General features: G+C 36.9%; 1 protein-coding gene across 1 annotated transcript in view; it reads right to left on the minus strand.

Annotated features, from left to right (window-relative positions):
• Positions 1–5,706, minus strand: part of fat2 (FAT atypical cadherin 2) — a 52,628-nt gene extending 46,922 nt beyond the window's left edge. The window contains exon 1 of the mRNA XM_079839074.1: positions 5,555–5,706. The gene's annotated coding sequence lies outside the window, so the exon portion shown is untranslated. The remainder of the gene's footprint in view (positions 1–5,554) is intronic.
• Positions 5,707–6,000: the final 294 nt, after the last annotated feature.

Below are 6,000 nucleotides of genomic sequence, written 5' to 3' on the forward strand. Positions count from 1 at the left end.
TGAAAGAACAAAACAGGGACACATACACACACTCACTCACTTACTCATCTCATTGTCCGTTTCACCTAGTAAAAAACCATAGTCAGGTATTTTTTCACCTGTTTAGGCATGTCTTAACAAGCTACATTGCATTGTTTAACCGTGAGAAGAGCACTAGAACTCTTTAAACCAGGTGATATATTTTCACATGGTAGGCCAGTCTTCTACAAATCAAGTATAATAAGCATATGAAAATGGGACATGGTAACCTATGAAGTGCACTGGAACGCTATTTAAAGCAGACACCAAATTCATTTATTTGACACTGATCATCTGACACTGATCCGCCCAGACCAGTTTAAAAATTTTTTTTACACCTTTACAATATATTCTTTATTAAAAAATTATTTGTTGCCATGTTTATTTTAGTTTAATTTTGGAGTCATTTAAACTTCAGTTTAGTTTTTAGTATTTTTATTTTATTTTCATATTTTTTTTACCCAAATATGCCAGGTGTATAAGACCTAATAATATCTTCTTTCAGACGAAGTTATATTTAAGACGAGTTATATTAAAAATGTCCTGGCTCTTCCAAGTTTGGAAGATGGTGGTCCTGAATTTGAAGCCCAAAAAAGTGCATCCATCCATCCATCATACAATTAATCCATAAGGCTCCAGGGTGTTAATAAAGCTCTTCTAAAGCGAAACGATGTGTTTTGTAAGAAAGATATCAATATTTAAAATGTTATACACTAAAATAACTAGCTTCCGGCAGACAGCCTACGCAAGTCGATTTACGCCAAAAGAGTAACCCCTGATGCGATGTATGACGTAGGATGTAGGAGTAGCTTTGACGCCTCTCCTGTTTCAAACAAATAGAGCTGGGCAACAAACTCAAGCTCCTCCGACATTTCTCTTTAAAAATTCTCATTTAAGACTTGTGATTCGTGACCGGTGTTTTGTTTTGCTCTATCCTCTGCGCTTCCGCGGCCATCAATTCGTTATGCGTTAGGTCGTTAGCGTACGGCTGTCTGTCAGAAGCTAATTATTTTAGTTTATAAAGTTTTAAATATGGATATTTTTAAACTGATCGCATCGCTTCAGAAGGCCTTTATTAATACCTTGGAGCCACCGTGGATTCCTTTTATGTTGGATTCACTTTTTTGAACTTCAAAATCAGGACCGCCATTCACTACCTTTGTAAAGCTCGGAAGAGCCAGGACATTGTTTAATACAACTCCGATTGTGTTTGTCTGAAATAAAAAAGTCATACACACCTAGGATGACTTGAGGGAGAGTAAATCATGGGGTAATTTAAATTTTTGGGTGAACTAACCCTTTAAATTAGATTTTACTTTTATTTCAAATTAAAAAAAAATTTTTTTTTTAATTTAGTTAAAACACACTGACTGAAAGTATACTTTCAGAGGGGCCAAAAAACATAGTTATGCCGCTGATTCAACTACAACTACACTTGTGTGAGGCAAAAAAAAAGGAAACGGTAAAGAAGTTTGTAAAACAATTTTTTAAAGGCAAGCAGAGCTAACTAACGCTTATTTAAAGTATTATTCTCTGTCAGTATGTTGTATGTTTATGTAAATGTATGATAACAGTTCTAACTGCCATAAATCTCTCTATATGGGGGTGGGTGGATATGGGGCAATATTTCCTGGAACGCACTGTGAGATAGGGGCACTAACAGAGAATAAATCAGTGCCAAACTGGTTAAACCTAAAACTGATAAGGAAGCCTAGTGTTTCTGCATGAGTACGTTTTAGAAACAATACATTTTAACTCTTTTGAAATCTCCTGAAATCAAACAGGTACAAGTTGTGAAATCCCCCAGGGTGAGTCTGTTAGCAGTAGGATGTGCAGTGTTCTGCCCTCCAGCCTACACTCTCACAGCTACCTGCCGCCACACGCTCAGCCAGGCAGCACACTCTCGGATCATATTTCACTATCAGTTCTCACTTTGCCAGTTTTTTAGATGTAATGACATTTAAGGATACTCTGAACAGTTTAGCATGCTTGCACTCTTGTAATGTTTCTGTGTAATAACAAATCAAATTTAAGTGTAGCAAGCAATAAGACTTCTCAAGACTTAAGTCACATCAAAGCAAACGGCATAAGCATATGTTTAAAACATGTACTACGGTAAACCACTAGTAAACCAACAAACTGCACTCTTCATCTATTGTGCATACTGCAATTTTTCACTCCCTTTTTTAACAAACTCTACAGGACTTATTATTACTTTCCCCTGCACGTTTAAAGCTTTGTGGCGCATGGGTTACTAGAGGATTACGCCAGCTCTTGCTGTTGGTTTATTGTTTGCAAAAGTTGTGGCCAGAGCCAAGCATCAACATGCCCATGAATGCGTAATTTTCAACAGAGCAGCCATTTCAACTGTGCTGAAGCATTACGGGTTACGTTCAATATAATGTTCTCCCAAAACATTGTTGAACATGAACAGCCTGCTAATAAGATTATGACAAATGCAGTTTAAAGTGAAGCATTCAGTGCATACTTGTATATTTTATACTGTACAGGACACTGAATATTAAATTCTAACTTGCACAATATCTGAAAAAGTAGAAATTGTCAGTAGGTCCCCTAACTGTCATGGACATGAGGACCTCACATACATTCCCTTATGTCCACGCCTAGTGCCACAGGGAGGAAATTGTCTAAATTACTAGGGGGGCTTCAGAGAATGGATAGTTTAGACAAATGGCTGAATCTCAGATTACATGGCCCTGGGTTAGTTCACCCAAAAATGAAATTCTGTCATCATGTATTCACCCTCACGTCATTCCAAACCTGTTTATCTTCAGAACACAAATGAAAATATTTTTAATAAAATTTGAGATTTCTGTCCCTCCATTGACAGTCCACGCAGCACGTTTGAGCTTCTGCAAGAACAAATGAGGCTAATTCTTGTGTTATGAAGCACGTTTGAGCTTCTGCAAGAACCAATGAGGTTCATTCTTGTGTTATGAAGCACGTTTGAGCTTCTGCAAGAACCAATGAGGTTCATTCTCGTTACGCAGCACGTTTGAGCTTCACAAGAACCAATGAGGTTCATTCTCATGTTACGCAGCACGTTTGAGCTTCACAAGAACCAATGAGGTTCATGCTCGTGTTACGCAGCACGTTTGAGCTTCTGCAAGAACCAATGAGGTTCATTCTCGCGTGTTACGCAGCACGTTTGAGCTTCAGCAAGAACCAATGAGGTTCATTCTTGTTACGCAGCACGTTTGAGCTTCAGCAAGATCCAATGAGGTTCATTCTTGTTACGCAGCACGTTTGAGCTTCTGCAAGAACCAATGAGGTTCATTCTTGTTACGCAGCACGTTTGAGCTTCAGCAAGAACCAATGAGGTTCATTCTTGTTACGCAGCACGTTTGAGCTTCAGCAAGATCCAATGAGGTTCATTCTTGTTACGCAGCACGTTTGAGCTTCTGCAAGAACCAATGCGGTTCATTCTCATGTTACGCAGCACGTTTGAGCTTCAGCAAGAACCAATGAGGATCATTCTTGTGTAACGCAGCACGTTTGAGCTTTCACATGAACCAATGAGGTTCATTCTCATGTGTTAAGCAGCACATTTGAGCTTCTGCAAGAACCAATGAGGTTCATTCTCATGTGTTAAGCAGCAGGGGAGAGCGGGGCACAACCTAACGCTTTTTGACTGTCTCAGTTTGTGTAAATCCACTTGGGGTTCAGAGTATTTTTTTTTTTTTTCCACATTAATTTCACACATGTCTAGTACAATTATGTGGTTTTGTTTCATTAATACAGTGTATACTTTTTTCTTGATTTACCCTGAAAGAATGGAAGTGAAATGTGACAACATGCCCATAGGTGGGGTACATTGTAACGTGAGGGGCACATTGTAAAACGTAGACAATTGTAGACAAACTAAAATATTTTGTCAATAAAATACAATTATTAACTTTTTTTTTTAAATAAAATAGTTAAATTTTTTTATAATTAAAAATATAAAAATGTTTGAGTTTGACAACAAACACATTGCTAAACACAGCTATACAGCATAGTTAAAAACATAATAATAATGAACAATTTCTGAACATTGACTCAGTCATTATTCACCCTTTTCTCATGGTTTTTCAAAAGAATTCATAGAAGTATATAATATAATAGCATATGTCTAATATGGGCTCATTGTAACGCAGTGTAACAATGCACCCCATCTGCACAACTGGGATTTAAACCGCGGCTCGTGTCTTCTTCTGGTTCGATTAGCATTAAAGGACTATATCAACTGTTAAATAACAGATATAAGATTAAAATATTATCAGATTTGTCTTATTTTAAATAAACACAAAAAAAAGAGATGAAAAATAAACTTCCTTCCTGTCATCCTGGCATGTGTGGAAAGTTTTAAACCATGCGTGTTACAACTAAACCCGCATTAGGTTGTGCCCCGCACTTCCCTACGTTTGAGCTTCAGCAAGAACCAATGAGGTTTGTTCTCGTGCATTAAAGCAAGTACTGATGAGCTGGTTATGGTCACTGATCAATGTGTATATGTGAATAAAAGCCTTTTAAATCTGTTTATCAAATAAAGTGATTGTGTCTTTAGAAAAATGACTAAATCCCTCAATTCATATGGATTAGTTTTATGATCTTTTTTAAACTTTTTTCAAAGTTTATCAAGAATGAAAGCGCCAACGTGGTAGTTGTGTAGCTGTCAACAGACATAAATCTCTCTGATTTCATTAAAATATCTTAATTTGTGTTCCAAAGATGAATGAAAGTCTTTCAGGCTTGGAACGACATGAGGGTGAATAATTAAAGACAGAATTTACATTTTTTTGGTGAACTAACCCTTTAAGGTGACCACCTTCATGGATCACCATCTTCTTATCATGTGTGATACTACATAATGTTCAATATGTAATCAACTCAATGTTCAATATATAATCTCTTAATAACCACACCATGTTAAAATCCCTTGATGGATGAGATGGGAAACTTCTAGGTGTATTTAGGAAGAAATAGTATTTAATTTTTGACTGAGATTACTTTAGGCCCCAGCCATAAAGTGTTCAGAAGAGAGGTTAGCTAGCCTGTTCATGTTATAAATGACAAGTCAAAGGTTTTAATTAATAATAATTTATTATTAATATTACAACTATTAGAATATTGGTTTGTGTCTTAACAAAAAAAAAAGGACAATTGTCTTAATATTGTCATTGAATACATACAGAGACCTATGAAGTACACTTGCACAGTCTTCTTCACATTAGTAATTAGTAGCACCATCTTGATTGATAGCAGGAACTATATAAAAATATTTTTTTTATCTGTATTTTTAAAATGAAAAATAGAGTAAAAATTAGTTACATCTGCTGCACTTGTAACTGCCTGACTGTAGCCCAAATAAATGCTTACCACAGAAAAATAACAAGATGTATAAAATCCCACAAAGCATCATTAAAACTCTTTCGGATATTCACATATGCAGATTGTGTGCTAAAATCAACTAACAGAAATGAGGCAAAGAAGTTTAGCAAACTGACACCGCATGTCTGACATCTCAGAAACTCACCTGAGGTCCTCGACTGCAGCTATACATAAAACTTTTCCCAAAGTCCTCACACCTTTGGTATGACAGTATTCCAATGCGGAAATAAAACTAATCGCTTTTCATCCATAATGAACACTAAGGTAGTGTTGACGGTTCCAGCTAATTTACCATGTGAGAGTAGAGTTACAAGGCTGTTGAGACACCTTATTCCCTGAGGAATCAGGTTGATCTTCTCCTCCCCAATCCTGATGACACTGTCCCTCCCTCTAAAACCCTCCCCCTCTCCCTAAACTCAGCCCAACACCCATCAACCATCAGCTGGGCTCACAGATTGGGGGCGTTTTACCCTTTCTCTCTCTCTCTCTGTCTCTCATTATGTTTGTTTTAGGCTTTGGGTGAGGTACAGCTCTAAGTTTTACACAAGTTAAAATAGTCCTGTTCAAAGTAAATACACACCTCACAGGTTT

This window comes from Gobio gobio (genome assembly GCF_949357685.1).
Source record: "Gobio gobio genome assembly, chromosome: 16".
Taxonomy (NCBI): Eukaryota; Metazoa; Chordata; class Actinopteri; order Cypriniformes; family Gobionidae; genus Gobio; species Gobio gobio.